General features: G+C 57.9%; 1 protein-coding gene across 4 annotated transcripts in view; it reads right to left on the reverse strand.

The window, feature by feature from the left end:
* The window catches only part of LOC139273368 (zinc finger protein 229-like), a 154,466-nt gene that overhangs the window by 13,295 nt on the left and 120,972 nt on the right, over positions 1 to 20,199 (reverse strand). For 3 of the 4 annotated variants that reach the window (XM_070890192.1, XM_070890194.1, XM_070890195.1), the window contains one exon: positions 987 to 1,155. The gene's annotated coding sequence lies outside the window, so the exon portion shown is untranslated. Of the gene's footprint in view, positions 1 to 986; positions 1,156 to 1,312; positions 1,367 to 20,199 lie in introns of those variants that run through there. The other variant, XM_070890196.1, reaches the window with a different exon arrangement.

Below are 20,199 nucleotides of genomic sequence, written 5' to 3' on the forward strand. Positions count from 1 at the left end.
TGCAGCACTTACCATTATATCTGCGCCAGCCAACAAGTGATCTAGTCTAATCCCAATTACCAGCTCAAGGTCAATAACCCTGCACTTTAAGTGGTGTGGGTTTCTGTATCCACCACTCTTCCAGGCAGTGAGTTCTAGATCCCCACAACCCTCTGTGTAAAGAAGTCCCCCCCTCAAATCCCCTCTAAACCTTCCACCAACCACCTTAAAACTATGCCCCCTAAGTTTAAGCTTAAGTTTACGGAGAGTATGAGGTGTGAGGCCAATCAGAGGCGTGGATGAGGGTTTGAGTAGATGAGGTAGAGACCGGCGATATTATGGAGGGGGAAGTCAGCGTACTCGGTGATTGCGGGAATATAGGCTCGGAAGTTCATCTCGGAGTCAAGTACGACGCCAATCAATAAATTGCAACTCTCCATATCTGTGTTTCAGTATATTAGAATACTACATATCTCCAGTGATCAATGCTTCAATATTAGTAGTTATCAATATAAGTAGGTATCAATAATATTTTCTTACAATTTTAAATGTTGATGAATGAATAATTGATTCTATGGGTGATAGCCATGCTGGTCTTTCAGATGGGTCTGTGCATCGTGATCAGTGAATTGTCTCTGTGCTTCCGCTTCAATCTTTCCATTGGCTTTCTCACCAGATGGGAAATATTTGAACATTGCGATCTGATGGTGTTGGTGTGTGTGCAGCCGCACCTAATGTACAGAGACCGGTCCATCTGCTGGGCTCTGCCTCAAACTGGAGTCACCTCTTAGATCAAAGCCCTTTACTCTAAAACACACACAAGATTCACTGTGACTGTGTTTAGAGACAGAAACTGATCTCACTTTACATCCCATTACACGGCCTCATGCTGGATAATTGTAATCGGTGGTCAGACTCTCCCAGTCTCATTTCCTGTATTACTCTGTAACCTGTGTGTACTGTCCACAGGACCGGTGTGTATCTGAGTAAATGGCACTTTCTCTTACCTTCCTCCCCAGTCGATCTATTGAAGCACTTTCAATCGGAAGGGGCTCACTGGTTGGTGCTCTCACAATCCTGCGCTGGTTCATGTGCTGTTGTTCCTCAGTCCACAATCCCTGTTTCCTTCCAGCTGTGGAACTTTCTCAATCACTCCGCCATTCACCAGGGGGAGAGCTAATTATGACAGGGCAGAAAATGAGAAGAATATTAATGTTGTGAAATGGAATGAAGTGTAAAGTGTTTTCCCAACATTTCAGCAAAGAACATGTCCAGTATTTCTGTTTGATTTTATCCTTTTCCTCAGATCTCTGTCCCGCATGTGTCGACTTACAGAAAATCATCGGAATTCTCCCCGGGTTACACACTGTCTGATCTCACTGTGCCCCCGGGTTACACTCTGTCTGATCTCACTGGGCCCACCCCCGGGTTACACACTGTCTGATCTCACTGGACCCACCCCCGGGTTACACACTGTCTGATCTCACTGGGCCCACCCCCGGGTAACACACTGTCTAATCTAACTGGGCCCCCGGGTTACACACTGTCTGATCTAACTGGGCCCCCGGGTTACACACTGTCTGATCTCACTGGACCCACCCCCGGGTTACACACTGTCTGATCTCACTGGACCCACCCCCGGGTTACACACTGTCTGATCTCACTGGGCCCACCCCCGGGTAACACACTGTCTAATCTCACTGGGCCCACCCCTGGGTTACACACATTCTGATCTCATTGCGCCCACCCCCGGGTTACACACTGTCTGATCTCAATGGGCCCACCCTGGGTTTCACACTAACTGATCCCACTGGGCACACCCCCAGGTTACACACTGTCTGATCGAACTGGGCCCCCGGGTTACACACTGTCTGACTTCACTGGGCCCCCGGGTTACACACTGTCTGATCTCACTGGGCCCACCCCCGGGTTACACACTGTCTGATCTCACTGGGCCCAGCCCCGGGTTACACACTGTCTGATCTCACTTGGTCTACCCCGGGATTACACACTGACTGATCTCATTGGACCCCCGGGTTACACACTGTCTGATCTCACTGGGCCCACCCCCGGGTTACACACTGTCTGATCTCACTGGACCCACCCCCGGGTTACACATTGTCTGATCTCACTGGACCCACCCCCGGGTTACACACTGTCTGATCTCACTACGCCCACCCCCGGGTTACACACTATCTGATCTCACTGAGCCCACCCTGGGTTTCACACTAACTGATCCCACTGGGCACACTCCCAGGTTACACACTATCTGATCGAACTGGGCCCCCGGGTTACTCACTGTCTGATCTCACTGGGCCCCCGGGTTGCACACTGTCTGATCTCACTGGGCCCCCGGGTTACACACTATCTGATCTCACTGGGCCCCCGGGTTACACAGTGTCTGGTCCCACTGGGCCCCCCCCCGGGTTACACACTGTCTGATCTCACTGGGCCCCCGGGTGACACACTGTCTGATCTCACTGGTCCCAGCCCACGGGTTACACACTGTCTGATCTCACTGGGCCTACCCCCGGGTTACACACTGTCTGATCTCACTGGGTCCACCCCCGGGTTACACACTGTCTGATCTCACTGGGTCCACCCCCGGGTTACATACTGTCTGATCTCACTGGACCCCTGGGTTACACACTGTCTGATCTCACTGGGCCCACCCTGGGTTACACACCGTCTGATCTCACTGGGCCCAACCCCGGGTTATACACTGTCTGATCTCACTGGGCCCCCGGGTTACACACTGTCTGATCTCACTGGGCCCCCGGGTGACACACTGTCTGATCTCACTGGGCCCAACCCCGGGTTACACACTGTCTGATCTCACTGGGCCCAACACCGGGTTACACACTGTCTGATCTCATTGGGCCCAACCCAGGGTTACACACTGTCTGATCTCACTGGGCCCACCCCCGGGTAACACACTGTCTGATCTTACTGGGCCCACCCCCGGGTTACACAGTGTCTGATCTCACTGGACCATCCCCGGGTTACACACTGTCTGATCTCACTGGGCCTCTGGATTGCACACTGTCTGATGTCACTGGGTCCCCGGATACACACTGTCTGATCTCACTGGGCCCACCCCCGGGTTACACACTGTCTGATCTCACTGGGCCCACCCCCGGGTTACACACTGTCTGATCTCACTGGGCCTCTGGATTGCACACTGTCTGATCTCACTGGGCCCACCCCCGGGTTACACACTGTCTGATCTCACTGGGCCCAACCCGGGTTACACACTGTCTGATCTCACTGGGCCCCTGGGTTACACACTGTCTGATCTCACTGGGCCCACACCCGGGTTACACACTGTCTGATCTCACTGGGCCCACCCCCGGGTTATACACTGTCTGATCTCACTGGGCCCCTCGGTTACACACTGTCTGATCTCACTGGGCCCACCCCCGGGTTACACACTGTCTGATCTCACTGGGCCCATCCCGGGTTACACACTGTCTGATCTCACTGGGCCCCTGGGTTACACACTGTCTGATCTCACTGGGCCCACCCCCGGGTTATACACTGTCTGATCTCACTGGGCCCCTGGGTTACACACTGTCTGATCTCACTGGGCCCACCCCCGGGTTACACACTGTCTGATCTCACTGGGCCCACCGCCGGGTTACACACTGTCTGATGTCACTGGGCCCCTGGGTTACACACTGTCTGATCTCACTGGGCCCACCCCCGGGTTACACACTGTCTGATCTCACTGGGCTCACCACCGGGTTACACACTGTCTGATCTCATTGGACCAACCCCCGGGTTACACACTGTCTGATCTCAATGGGCCCACCCCCCCAGGTTACACACTATCTGATCTCACTGGGCCCACCCCCTGGTTACGCACTGTCAGATCTCACTGGGCTCACCCCCGGATTACACACTGTCTGATCTCACTGGGCCCACCGCCGGGTTACACACTGTCTGATCTCACAGGGCCCCCGGGTTACACACTGTCTGATTTCACTGGGCCCCCGGGTGACACACTGTCTGATCTCACTGGGCCCCTGGGTGACACACTGTCTGATCTCACTGGACCCACCCCCGGGCTACACACTGTCTGATGTCACTGGGCCCACCCCCGGTTTACACACTGTCTGATCTCAGTGGGTCCCGCAGTTACACACAGTCTGATCTCACTGGACCCCCGGGTTACACACTGTCTATTCTCACTGGGCCCACCCCCGGTTTATACACTGTCTGACTTCACTGGGCCCCCGGGTTACACACTGTCTGATCTCACTGGGCCCCTGGGTTACACACTGTCTGATCTCACTGGGCCCACACCCGGGTTACACACTGTCTGATCTCACTGGGCCCACCCCCGGGTTATACACTGTCTGATCTCACTGGGCCCCTGGGTTACACACTGTCTGATCTCACTGGGCCCACCCCCGGGTTACACACTGTCTGATCTCACTGGGCCCATCCCGGGTTACACACTGTCTGATCTCACTGGGCCCCTGGGTTACACACTGTCTGATCTCACTGGGCCCACCCCCGGGTTATACACTGTCTGATCTCACTGGGCCCCTGGGTTACACACTGTCTGATCTCACTGGGCCCACCCCCGGGTTACACACTGTCTGATCTCACTGGGCCCATCCCCGGGTTACACACTGTCTGATGTCACTGGGCCCCTGGGTTACACACTGTCTGATCTCACTGGGCCCACCCCCGGGTTACACACTGTCTGATCTCACTGGGCTCACCACCGGGTTACACACTGTCTGATCTCATTGGACCAACCCCCGGGTTACACACTGTCTGATCTCAATGGGCCCACCCCCCCAGGTTACACACTATCTGATCTCACTGGGCCCACCCCCTGGTTACGCACTGTCAGATCTCACTGGGCTCACCCCCGGATTACACACTGTCTGATCTCACTGGGCCCACCGCCGGGTTACACACTGTCTGATCTCACAGGGCCCCCGGGTTACACACTGTCTGATCTCACTGGGCCCCCGGGTGACACACTGTCTGATCTCACTGGGCCCCTGGGTGACACACTGTCTGATCTCACTGGACCCACCCCCGGGCTACACACTGTCTGATGTCACTGGGCCCACCCCCGGTTTACACACTGTCTGATCTCAGTGGGTCCCGCAGTTACACACAGTCTGATCTCACTGGACCCCCGGGTTACACACTGTCTATTCTCACTGGGCCCACCCCCGGTTTATACACTGTCTGACTTCACTGGGCCCCCGGGTTACACACTGTCTGATCTCACTGGGCCCACCCCCGGGTTACACACTGTCTGATCTCACTGGGCCCAGCCCCGGGTTACACACTGTCTGATCTCACTTGGTCTACCCCGGGATTGCACACTGACTGATCTCATTGGACCCCCGGGTTACACACTGTCTGATCTCACTGGGCCCACCCCCGGGTTACACACTGTCTGATCTCACTGGACCCACCCCCGGGTTACACACTGTCTGATCTCACTGGACCCACCCCCGGGTTACACACTGTCTGATCTCACTGGGCCCACCCCCGGGTAACACACTGTCTGATCTAACTGGGCCCCCGGGTTACACACTGTCTGATCTCACTGGACCCACCCCGGGTTACACACTGTCTGATCTCACTACGCACACCCCCGGGTTACACACTATCTGATCTCACTGACCCCACCCTGGGTTTCACACTAACTAATCCCACTGGGCCCCCGGGTTGCACACTATCTGATCTCACTGGGCCCCCGGGTTACACAGTGTCTGGTCCCACTGGGCCCCCCCCCGGGTTACACACTGTCTGATCTCACTGGGCCCCCGGGTGACACACTGTCTGATCTCACTGGTCCCAGCCCACGGGTTACACACTGTCTGATCTCACTGGGCCCACCCCGGGTTACACACTGTCTGATCTCACTGGGTCCACCCCCGGGTTACACACTGTCTGATCTCACTGGGTCCACCCCCGGGTTACATACTGTCTGATCTCACTGGACCCCTGGGTTACACACTGTCTGATCTCACTGGGCCCACCCCCGGGTTACACATTGTTGATCTCATTGGGCCCACCCCCGGGTTACACACTGTCTGATCTCACTGGGCCCCCGGGTTACACACTGTCTGATCTCACTGGGCCCAACCCCGGGTAACACACTGTCTGATCTCACTGGGCCCAACACCGGGTTACACACTGTCTGATCTCATTGGGCCCAACCCAGGGTTACACACTGTCTGATCTCACTGGGCCCACCCCCGGGTAACACACTGTCTGATCTTACTGGGCCCACCCCCGGGTTACACACTGTCTGATCTCACTGGGCCCAACCCGGGTTACACACTGTCTGATCTCACTGGGCCCCTGGGTTACACATTGTCTGATCTCACTGGGCCCACACCCGGGTTACACAATGTCTGATCTCACTGGGCCCACCCCCGGGTTACACACTGTCTGATCTCACTGGGCCCCTGGGTTACACACTGTCTGATCTCACTGGGCCCACCCCCGGGTTACACACTGTCTGATCTCACTGGGCTCACCCCCGGGTTACACACTGTCTGATCTCACTGGGCCCACCCCCGGGTTACACACTGTCTGATCTCACTGGGCCTCTGGATTGCACACTGTCTGATCTCACTGGGCCCACCCCCGGGTTACACACTGTCTGATCTCACTGGGCCCAACCCGGGTTACACACTGTCTGATCTCACTGGGCCCCTGGGTTGCACACTGTCTGATCTCACTGGGCCCACACCCGGGTTACACACTGTCTGATCTCACTGGGCCCACCCCCGGGTTATACACTGTCTGATCTCACTGGGCCCCTGGGTTACACACTGTCTGATCTCACTGGACCCAACCCGGGTTACACACTGTCTGATCTCACTGGGCCCACCCCCGGGTTACACACTGTCTGATCTCACTGGGCCCCTGGGTTACACACTGTCTGATCTCACTGGGCCCAACCCCGGGTTATACACTGTCTGATCTCACTGGGCCCCTGGGTTACACACTGTCTGATCTCACTGGGCCCACCCCCGGGTTACACACTGTCTGATCTCACTGGGCCCAACCCCGGGTTACACACTGTCTGATCTCACTGGGCCCAACACCGGGTTACACACTGTCTGATCTCATTGGGCCCAACCCAGGGTTACACACTGTCTGATCTCACTGGGCCCACCCCCGGGTAACACACTGTCTGATCTTACTGGGCCCACCCCCGGGTTACACAGTGTCTGATCTCACTGGACCATCCCCGGGTTACACACTGTCTGATCTCACTGGGCCTCTGGATTGCACACTGTCTGATGTCACTGGGTCCCCGGATACACACTGTCTGATCTCACTGGGCCCAACCCCGGGTTACACACTGTCTGATCTCACTGGGCCCAACACCGGGTTACACACTGTCTGATCTCATTGGGCCCAACCCAGGGTTACACACTGTCTGATCTCACTGGGCCCACCCCCGGGTTACACACTGTCTGATCTCACTGGGCCTCTGGATTGCACACTGTCTGATGTCACTGGGTCCCCGGATACACACTGTCTGATCTCACTACGCCCACCCCCGGGTTACACACTATCTGATCTCACTGAGCCCACCCTGGGTTTCACACTAACTAATCCCACTGGGCCCCCGGGTTGCACACTATCTGATCTCACTGGGCCCCCGGGTTACACAGTGTCTGGTCCCACTGGGCCCCCCCCCGGGTTACACACTGTCTGATCTCACTGGGCCCCCGGGTGACACACTGTCTGATCTCACTGGTCCCAGCCCACGGGTTACACACTGTCTGATCTCACTGGGCCCAGCCCCGGGTTACACACTGTCTGATCTCACTGGGTCCACCCCCGGGTTACATACTGTCTGATCTCACTGGACCCCTGGGTTACACACTGTCTGATCTCACTGGGCCCACCCTGGGTTACACACCGTCTGATCTCACTGGGCCCACCCCCGGGTTACACATTGTCTGATCTCACTGGACCCACCCCCGGGTTACACACTGTCTGATCTCACTACGCCCACCCCCGGGTTACACACTATCTGATCTCACTGAGCCCACCCTGGGTTTCACACTAACTGATCCCACTGGGCACACTCCCAGGTTACACACTATCTGATCGAACTGGGCCCCCGGGTTACTCACTGTCTGATCTCACTGGGCCCCCGGGTTGCACACTGTCTGATCTCACTGGGCCCCCGGGTTACACACTATCTGATCTCACTGGGCCCCCGGGTTACACAGTGTCTGGTCCCACTGGGCCCCCCCCCGGGTTACACACTGTCTGATCTCACTGGGCCCCCGGGTGACACACTGTCTGATCTCACTGGTCCCAGCCCACGGGTTACACACTGTCTGATCTCACTGGGCCTACCCCCGGGTTACACACTGTCTGATCTCACTGGGTCCACCCCCGGGTTACACACTGTCTGATCTCACTGGGTCCACCCCCGGGTTACATACTGTCTGATCTCACTGGACCCCTGGGTTACACACTGTCTGATCTCAATGGGCCCACCCTGGGTTACACACCGTCTGATCTCACTGGGCCCAACCCCGGGTTATACACTGTCTGATCTCACTGGGCCCCCGGGTTACACACTGTCTGATCTCACTGGGCCCCCGGGTGACACACTGTCTGATCTCACTGGGCCCAACCCCGGGTTACACACTGTCTGATCTCACTGGGCCCAACACCGGGTTACACACTGTCTGATCTCATTGGGCCCAACCCAGGGTTACACACTGTCTGATCTCACTGGGCCCACCCCCGGGTAACACACTGTCTGATCTTACTGGGCCCACCCCCGGGTTACACAGTGTCTGATCTCACTGGACCATCCCCGGGTTACACACTGTCTGATCTCACTGGGCCTCTGGATTGCACACTGTCTGATGTCACTGGGTCCCCGGATACACACTGTCTGATCTCACTGGGCCCACCCCCGGGTTACACACTGTCTGATCTCACTGGGCCCACCCCCGGGTTACACACTGTCTGATCTCACTGGGCCTCTGGATTGCACACTGTCTGATCTCACTGGGCCCACCCCCGGGTTACACACTGTCTGATCTCACTGGGCCCAACCCGGGTTACACACTGTCTGATCTCACTGGGCCCCTGGGTTACACACTGTCTGATCTCACTGGGCCCACACCCGGGTTACACACTGTCTGATCTCACTGGGCCCACCCCCGGGTTATACACTGTCTGATCTCACTGGGCCCCTCGGTTACACACTGTCTGATCTCACTGGGCCCACCCCCGGGTTACACACTGTCTGATCTCACTGGGCCCATCCCGGGTTACACACTGTCTGATCTCACTGGGCCCCTGGGTTACACACTGTCTGATCTCACTGGGCCCACCCCCGGGTTATACACTGTCTGATCTCACTGGGCCCCTGGGTTACACACTGTCTGATCTCACTGGGCCCACCCCCGGGTTACACACTGTCTGATCTCACTGGGCCCACCGCCGGGTTACACACTGTCTGATGTCACTGGGCCCCTGGGTTACACACTGTCTGATCTCACTGGGCCCACCCCCGGGTTACACACTGTCTGATCTCACTGGGCTCACCACCGGGTTACACACTGTCTGATCTCATTGGACCAACCCCCGGGTTACACACTGTCTGATCTCAATGGGCCCACCCCCCCAGGTTACACACTATCTGATCTCACTGGGCCCACCCCCTGGTTACGCACTGTCAGATCTCACTGGGCTCACCCCCGGATTACACACTGTCTGATCTCACTGGGCCCACCGCCGGGTTACACACTGTCTGATCTCACAGGGCCCCCGGGTTACACACTGTCTGATTTCACTGGGCCCCCGGGTGACACACTGTCTGATCTCACTGGGCCCCTGGGTGACACACTGTCTGATCTCACTGGACCCACCCCCGGGCTACACACTGTCTGATGTCACTGGGCCCACCCCCGGTTTACACACTGTCTGATCTCAGTGGGTCCCGCAGTTACACACAGTCTGATCTCACTGGACCCCCGGGTTACACACTGTCTATTCTCACTGGGCCCACCCCCGGTTTATACACTGTCTGACTTCACTGGGCCCCCGGGTTACACACTGTCTGATCTCACTGGGCCCCTGGGTTACACACTGTCTGATCTCACTGGGCCCACACCCGGGTTACACACTGTCTGATCTCACTGGGCCCACCCCCGGGTTATACACTGTCTGATCTCACTGGGCCCCTGGGTTACACACTGTCTGATCTCACTGGGCCCACCCCCGGGTTACACACTGTCTGATCTCACTGGGCCCATCCCGGGTTACACACTGTCTGATCTCACTGGGCCCCTGGGTTACACACTGTCTGATCTCACTGGGCCCACCCCCGGGTTATACACTGTCTGATCTCACTGGGCCCCTGGGTTACACACTGTCTGATCTCACTGGGCCCACCCCCGGGTTACACACTGTCTGATCTCACTGGGCCCATCCCCGGGTTACACACTGTCTGATGTCACTGGGCCCCTGGGTTACACACTGTCTGATCTCACTGGGCCCACCCCCGGGTTACACACTGTCTGATCTCACTGGGCTCACCACCGGGTTACACACTGTCTGATCTCATTGGACCAACCCCCGGGTTACACACTGTCTGATCTCAATGGGCCCACCCCCCCAGGTTACACACTATCTGATCTCACTGGGCCCACCCCCTGGTTACGCACTGTCAGATCTCACTGGGCTCACCCCCGGATTACACACTGTCTGATCTCACTGGGCCCACCGCCGGGTTACACACTGTCTGATCTCACAGGGCCCCCGGGTTACACACTGTCTGATCTCACTGGGCCCCCGGGTGACACACTGTCTGATCTCACTGGGCCCCTGGGTGACACACTGTCTGATCTCACTGGACCCACCCCCGGGCTACACACTGTCTGATGTCACTGGGCCCACCCCCGGTTTACACACTGTCTGATCTCAGTGGGTCCCGCAGTTACACACAGTCTGATCTCACTGGACCCCCGGGTTACACACTGTCTATTCTCACTGGGCCCACCCCCGGTTTATACACTGTCTGACTTCACTGGGCCCCCGGGTTACACACTGTCTGATCTCACTGGGCCCACCCCCGGGTTACACACTGTCTGATCTCACTGGGCCCAGCCCCGGGTTACACACTGTCTGATCTCACTTGGTCTACCCCGGGATTGCACACTGACTGATCTCATTGGACCCCCGGGTTACACACTGTCTGATCTCACTGGGCCCACCCCCGGGTTACACACTGTCTGATCTCACTGGACCCACCCCCGGGTTACACACTGTCTGATCTCACTGGACCCACCCCCGGGTTACACACTGTCTGATCTCACTGGGCCCACCCCCGGGTAACACACTGTCTGATCTAACTGGGCCCCCGGGTTACACACTGTCTGATCTCACTGGACCCACCCCGGGTTACACACTGTCTGATCTCACTACGCACACCCCCGGGTTACACACTATCTGATCTCACTGACCCCACCCTGGGTTTCACACTAACTAATCCCACTGGGCCCCCGGGTTGCACACTATCTGATCTCACTGGGCCCCCGGGTTACACAGTGTCTGGTCCCACTGGGCCCCCCCCCGGGTTACACACTGTCTGATCTCACTGGGCCCCCGGGTGACACACTGTCTGATCTCACTGGTCCCAGCCCACGGGTTACACACTGTCTGATCTCACTGGGCCCACCCCGGGTTACACACTGTCTGATCTCACTGGGTCCACCCCCGGGTTACACACTGTCTGATCTCACTGGGTCCACCCCCGGGTTACATACTGTCTGATCTCACTGGACCCCTGGGTTACACACTGTCTGATCTCACTGGGCCCACCCCCGGGTTACACATTGTTGATCTCATTGGGCCCACCCCCGGGTTACACACTGTCTGATCTCACTGGGCCCCCGGGTTACACACTGTCTGATCTCACTGGGCCCAACCCCGGGTAACACACTGTCTGATCTCACTGGGCCCAACACCGGGTTACACACTGTCTGATCTCATTGGGCCCAACCCAGGGTTACACACTGTCTGATCTCACTGGGCCCACCCCCGGGTAACACACTGTCTGATCTTACTGGGCCCACCCCCGGGTTACACACTGTCTGATCTCACTGGGCCCAACCCGGGTTACACACTGTCTGATCTCACTGGGCCCCTGGGTTACACATTGTCTGATCTCACTGGGCCCACACCCGGGTTACACAATGTCTGATCTCACTGGGCCCACCCCCGGGTTACACACTGTCTGATCTCACTGGGCCCCTGGGTTACACACTGTCTGATCTCACTGGGCCCACCCCCGGGTTACACACTGTCTGATCTCACTGGGCTCACCCCCGGGTTACACACTGTCTGATCTCACTGGGCCCACCCCCGGGTTACACACTGTCTGATCTCACTGGGCCTCTGGATTGCACACTGTCTGATCTCACTGGGCCCACCCCCGGGTTACACACTGTCTGATCTCACTGGGCCCAACCCGGGTTACACACTGTCTGATCTCACTGGGCCCCTGGGTTGCACACTGTCTGATCTCACTGGGCCCACACCCGGGTTACACACTGTCTGATCTCACTGGGCCCACCCCCGGGTTATACACTGTCTGATCTCACTGGGCCCCTGGGTTACACACTGTCTGATCTCACTGGACCCAACCCGGGTTACACACTGTCTGATCTCACTGGGCCCACCCCCGGGTTACACACTGTCTGATCTCACTGGGCCCCTGGGTTACACACTGTCTGATCTCACTGGGCCCAACCCCGGGTTATACACTGTCTGATCTCACTGGGCCCCTGGGTTACACACTGTCTGATCTCACTGGGCCCACCCCCGGGTTACACACTGTCTGATCTCACTGGGCCCAACCCCGGGTTACACACTGTCTGATCTCACTGGGCCCAACACCGGGTTACACACTGTCTGATCTCATTGGGCCCAACCCAGGGTTACACACTGTCTGATCTCACTGGGCCCACCCCCGGGTAACACACTGTCTGATCTTACTGGGCCCACCCCCGGGTTACACAGTGTCTGATCTCACTGGACCATCCCCGGGTTACACACTGTCTGATCTCACTGGGCCTCTGGATTGCACACTGTCTGATGTCACTGGGTCCCCGGATACACACTGTCTGATCTCACTGGGCCCAACCCCGGGTTACACACTGTCTGATCTCACTGGGCCCAACACCGGGTTACACACTGTCTGATCTCATTGGGCCCAACCCAGGGTTACACACTGTCTGATCTCACTGGGCCCACCCCCGGGTAACACACTGTCTGATCTTACTGGGCCCACCCCCGGGTTACACAGTGTCTGATCTCACTACGCCCACCCCCGGGTTACACACTATCTGATCTCACTGAGCCCACCCTGGGTTTCACACTAACTAATCCCACTGGGCCCCCGGGTTGCACACTATCTGATCTCACTGGGCCCCCGGGTTACACAGTGTCTGGTCCCACTGGGCCCCCCCCCGGGTTACACACTGTCTGATCTCACTGGGCCCCCGGGTGACACACTGTCTGATCTCACTGGTCCCAGCCCACGGGTTACACACTGTCTGATCTCACTGGGCCCACCCCCGGGTTACACACTGTCTGATCTCACTGGGTCCACCCCCGGGTTACATACTGTCTGATCTCACTGGACCCCTGGGTTACACACTGTCTGATCTCACTGGGCCCACCCTGGGTTACACACTGTCTGATCTCACTGGGCCCAACCCCGGGTTACACACTGTCTGATCTCACTGGGCCCAACACCGGGTTACACACTGTCTGATCTCATTGGGCCCAACCCAGGGTTACACACTGTCTGATCTCACTGGGCCCACCCCCGGGTAACACACTGTCTGATCTTACTGGGCCCACCCCCGGGTTACACACTGTCTGATCTCACTGGGCCCAACCCGGGTTACACACTGTCTGATCTCACTGGGCCCCTGGGTTACACATTGTCTGATCTCACTGGGCCCACACCCGGGTTACACAATGTCTGATCTCACTGGGCCCACCCCTGGGTTACACACTGTCTGATCTCACTGGGCCCCTGGGTTACACACTGTCTGATCTCACTGGGCCCACCCCCGGGTTACACACTGTCTGATCTCACTGGGCCCACCCCCGGGTTACACACTGTCTGATCTCACTGGGCCCACCCCCGGGTTACACACTGTCTGATCTCACTGGGCCTCTGGATTGCACACTGTCTGATCTCACTGGGCCCACCGCCGGGTTACACACTGTCTGATCTCACTGGGCCCAACCCGGGTTACACACTGTCTGATCTCACTGGGCCCCTGGGTTACACACTGTCTGATCTCACTGGGCCCAACCCGGGTTACACACTGTCTGATCTCACTGGGCCCACCCCCGGGTTACACACTGTCTGATCTCACTGGGCCCCTGGGTTACACACTGTCTGATCTCACTGGGCCCAACCCCGGGTTATACACTGTCTGATCTCACTGGGCCCCTGGGTTACACACTGTCTGATCTCACTGGGCCCACCCCCGGGTTACACACTGTCTGATCTCACTGGGCCCACCCCCGGGTTACACACTGTCTGATGTCACTGGGCCCCTGGGTTACACACTGTCTGATCTCAATGGGCCCACCCCCTGGTTACGCACTGTCAGATCTCACTGGGCCCACCCCCGGATTACACACTGTCTGATCTCACCGGGCCCACCCCCGGGTTACACACTGTCTGATCTCACAGGGCCCCCGGTTTACACACTGTCTGATCTCACTGGGCCCACCCCCGGGTTACACACTGTCTGATCTCACTGGGCCCCTGGGTTACACACTGTCTGATCTCACTGGGCCCAACCCCGGGTTATACACTGTCTGATCTCACTGGGCCCCTGGGTTACACACTGTCTGATCTCACTGGGCCCACCCCCGGGTTACACACTGTCTGATCTCACTGGGCCCACCCCCGGTTTACACACTGTCTGATCTCACTGGACCCACCCCCGGGCTACACACTGTCTGATGTCACTGGGCCCACCCCCGGTTTACACACTGTCTGATCTCAGTGGGTCCCGCAGTTACACACAGTCTGATCTCACTGGACCCCCGGGTTACACACTGTCTGATCTCACTGGGCCCAACCCCGGTTTATACACTGTCTGATCTCACTGGGCCCCCGAGTTACACACTGTCTGATCTCACTGGGCCCACCCTCGGGTTACACACTGTCTGATCTCACTGGGCCCCCAAGTTACACACTGTCTGATCTCACTGAGCCCCCGGGTTACACACTGTCTGATCTCACTGGGCCCCGCAGTTACACACTGTCTGATCTCACTGGAACACCGGGATACACACTGTCTGATCTCACTGGAACCCCCGGTTACACACTGTCTGATCTCACTGGGTCCACCACCGGGTTGCACACTGTCTGATCTCACTGGGCCCAACCCCGGGTTACGCAATGCCTGATCTCACTGAGCCCAACCCCGGTTTACACACAGACTGATCACACTGGGCCCCCGAGTTTCACACTGCCTGATGTCACTGGGCCCACCCTCGGGTTACACACTGTCTGATTTCACTGGGCCCCCCCAGTTACACACTGTCTGATCTCACTGGGCCCCCGGGTTACACACCGTCTGATCTCACTGGGCACCCCGGGTTACACACTGTCTGATCTCACTGGGCCCCCGGGTTACACACTGTCTGATCTCACTGGGCCCACCCCCGGGTTACAGACAGTCTGATCCCACTGGTCCCCCGGGTTGCACACTGTCTGATCTCACTGGTCACCCGGGTTACACATTGTCTGATCTCACTGGGCCCCCGGGTTACACAGTGTCTGGTCCCACTGGGCCCCCCCCCCCCCGGGTCACACTGTCTGATCTCACTGGGCCCCCGGGTGACACACTGTCTGATCTCACTGGTCCCACCCCACGGGTTACACACTGTCTGATCACACTGGGCCCACCCCCGGGTTACACACTGTCTGATCTCACTGGGCCCCCCAGTTACACACTGTCTGATCTCACTGGGCCCCCGGGTTACACACTGTCTGATCTCACTGGGCCCCCGGGTTACACACAGTCTGATCTCACTGGGCCTCTGGGTTACACACAGTCTGATCTCACTGGACCCCCGGGTGACACACTGTCTGATCTCATTGGACCCCGGGATACACACTGTCTGATCTCACTGGACCCCCGGGTTACACACTGTCTGATCTCACTGGGCCCACCCCCGGGTTACACACTGTCTGATCTTCACTGGGCCCACCCCCGTGTTACACACTGTCTGATCTCACTGGACCCAACCCCGGGTTACACAATGCCTGATCTCACTGGGCCCAACCCCTGTTTACACACAGTCTGATCTCACTGGGCCCCCGAGTTTCACACTGCCTGATGTCACTGGGCCCACCCTCGGGTTACACACTGTCTGATCTCACTGGGCCCCCCCAGTTACACACTGTCTGATCTCACTGGGCCCCCGGGTTACACACTGTCTGATCTCACTGGGCCCCCCAGTTACACACTGTCTGATCACACTGGGCCCACCCCCGGGTTGCACACTGTCTGATCTCACTGGACCCCCGGGATAAACACTGTCTGATTTCACTGGGCCCACACCCGGGTTACACACTGTCTGACCTCACTGGGCCCACCTCCGGGTTGTACACTGTCTGATCTCACTGGGCCCCCGGGTTACACACTGTCTGATCTCACTGGGCCCCCGGGTTACACACCGTCTGATCTCACTGGGCACCCCGGGTTACACACTGTCTGATCTCACTGGGCCCCCGGGTTACACACTGTCTGATCTCACTGGGCCCAACCCCGGGTTACACACTGTCTGATTTCATTGGACCTCCGGGTTACACACAGTCTGATCTCACTGGATCCCCGGGTTACACACTGTCTGATCTCACTGGGCCCAATCCCGGGTACACACTGTCTGATCTCACGGGGCCCACACCCGGGTTACACACTGTCTGATCTCACTGGGCCCCTGGGTTACACACTGTCTGATGTCAATGGGCCCCCGGATACACACTGTCTGATCTCACTGAGCCCACCCCCGGGTTACACACTGTCTGATCTCACTCGGCCCACCCCCGGGTTACACACTGTCTGATCTCACTGGGCTCCTGGATTGCACACTGTCTGATCTCACTGGGCCCACCCCCGGGTTACACACTGTCTGATCTCACTGGGCCCAACCTGGGTTACACACTGTCTGATCTCACTGGGCCCCTGGGTTACACACTGTCTGATCTCACTGGGCCCACACCCGGGTTACACACTGTCTGATCTCACAGTGCCCCCGGGTTACACACTGTCTGATCTCACTGGGCCCACCCTGGGTTACACACTGTCTGATCTCACTGGGACCACCCCCGGGTTATACACAGTCTGATCTCACTGGGCCCCCGGGTTACACACTGTCTGATCTCACTGGGCCCCTGGGTTACACATTGTCTGATGTCACTGGGCCCCCGGATACACACTGTCTGATCTCACTGGGCCCAATCCCGGGTTACACACTGTCTGATCTCAATGGGCCCACCCCCGGGTTACACACTGTCTGATCTCACTGGGCCCAACCCGAGTTACACACTGTCTGATCTCACTGGGCCCCTGGGTTACACATTGTCTGATCTCACTGGGCCCACACCCGGGTTACACAATGTCTGATCTCACTGGGCCCACCCCTGGGTTACACACTGTCTGATCTCACTGGGCCCACCCCCGGGTTACACACTGTCTGATCTCACTGGGCCAACCCCGGGTTACACACTGTCTGATCTCACTGGGCCCCTGGGTTACACATTGTCTGATCTCACTGGGCCCACACCCGGGTTACACAATGTCTGATCTCACTGGGCCCACCCCTGGGTTACACACTGTCTGATCTCACTGGGCCCCTGGGTTACACACTGTCTGATCTCACTGGGCCCAGCCCCGGGTTACACACTGTCTGATCTCACTGGGCCCACCCCCGGGTTACACACTGTCTGATCTCACTGGTCCCCTGGGTTACACACTGTCTGATCTCACTGGGCCCACCCCCGGTTTACACACAGTCTGATCTCACTGGACCCCCGGGTTACACACTGTCTATTCTCACTGGGCCCACCCCCGGTTTATACACTGTCTGACTTCACTGGGCCCCCGGGTTACACACTGTCTGATCTCACTGGGCCCACCCCCGGGTTACACACTGTCTGATCTCACTGGGCCCAGCCCCGGGTTACACACTGTCTGATCTCACTTGGTCTACCCCGGGATTGCACACTGACTGATCTCATTGGACCCCCGGGTTACACACTGTCTGATCTCACTGGGCCCACCCCCGGGTTACACACTGTCTGATCTCACTGGACCCACCCCCGGGTTACACACTGTCTGATCTCACTGGACCCACCCCCGGGTTACACACTGTCTGATCTCACTGGGCCCACCCCCGGGTAACACACTGTCTGATCGAACTGGGCCCCCGGGTTACACACTGTCTGATCTCACTGGACCCACCCCGGGTTACACACTGTCTGATCTCACTACGCACACCCCCGGGTTACACACTATCTGATCTCACTGAGCCCACCCTGGGTTTCACACTAACTAATCCCACTGGGCCCCCGGGTTGCACACTATCTGATCTCACTGGGCCCCCGGGTTACACAGTGTCTGGTCCCACTGGGCCCCCCCCCGGGTTACACACTGTCTGATCTCACTGGGCCCCCGGGTGACACACTGTCTGATCTCACTGGTCCCAGCCCACGGGTTACACACTGTCTGATCTCACTGGGCCCACCCCCGGGTTACACACTGTCTGATCTCACTGGGTCCACCCCCGGGTTACACACTGTCTGATCTCACTGGGTCCACCCCCGGGTTACATACTGTCTGATCTCACTGGACCCCTGGGTTACACACTGTCTGATCTCACTGGGCCCACCCCCGGGTTACACATTGTTGATCTCATTGGGCCCACCCCCGGGTTACACACTGTCTGATCTCACTGGGCCCCCGGGTTACACACTGTCTGATCTCACTGGGCCCAACCCCGGGTTACACACTGTCTGATCTCACTGGGCCCAACACCGGGTTACACACTGTCTGATCTCATTGGGCCCAACCCAGGGTTACACACTGTCTGATCTCACTGGGCCCACCCCCGGGTAACACACTGTCTGATCTTACTGGGCCCACCCCCGGGTTACACACTGTCTGATCTCACTGGGCCCAACCCGGGTTACACACTGTCTGATCTCACTGGGCCCCTGGGTTACACATTGTCTGATCTCACTGGGCCCACACCCGGGTTACACAATGTCTGATCTCACTGGGCCCACCCCCGGGTTACACACTGTCTGATCTCACTGGGCCCCTGGGTTACACACTGTCTGATCTCACTGGGCCCACCCCCGGGTTACACACTGTCTGATCTCACTGGGCTCACCCCCGGGTTACACACTGTCTGATCTCACTGGGCCCACCCCCGGGTTACACACTGTCTGATCTCACTGGGCCTCTGGATTGCACACTGTCTGATCTCACTGGGCCCACCCCCGGGTTACACACTGTCTGATCTCACTGGGCCCAACCCGGGTTACACACTGTCTGATCTCACTGGGCCCCTGGGTTGCACACTGTCTGATCTCACTGGGCCCACACCCGGGTTACACACTGTCTGATCTCACTGGGCCCACCCCCGGGTTATACACTGTCTGATCTCACTGGGCCCCTGGGTTACACACTGTCTGATCTCACTGGACCCAACCCGGGTTACACACTGTCTGATCTCACTGGGCCCACCCCCGGGTTACACACTGTCTGATCTCACTGGGCCCCTGGGTTACACACTGTCTGATCTCACTGGGCCCAACCCCGGGTTATACACTGTCTGATCTCACTGGGCCCCTGGGTTACACACTGTCTGATCTCACTGGGCCCACCCCCGGGTTACACACTGTCTGATCTCACTGGGCCCAACCCCGGGTTACACACTGTCTGATCTCACTGGGCCCAACACCGGGTTACACACTGTCTGATCTCATTGGGCCCAACCCAGGGTTACACACTGTCTGATCTCACTGGGCCCACCCCCGGGTAACACACTGTCTGATCTTACTGGGCCCACCCCCGGGTTACACAGTGTCTGATCTCACTGGACCATCCTCGGGTTACACACTGTCTGATCTCACTGGGCCTCTGG

Source organism: Pristiophorus japonicus, chromosome 9 (genome assembly GCF_044704955.1).
Source record: "Pristiophorus japonicus isolate sPriJap1 chromosome 9, sPriJap1.hap1, whole genome shotgun sequence".
In the NCBI taxonomy this organism is placed as follows: Eukaryota; Metazoa; Chordata; class Chondrichthyes; family Pristiophoridae; genus Pristiophorus; species Pristiophorus japonicus.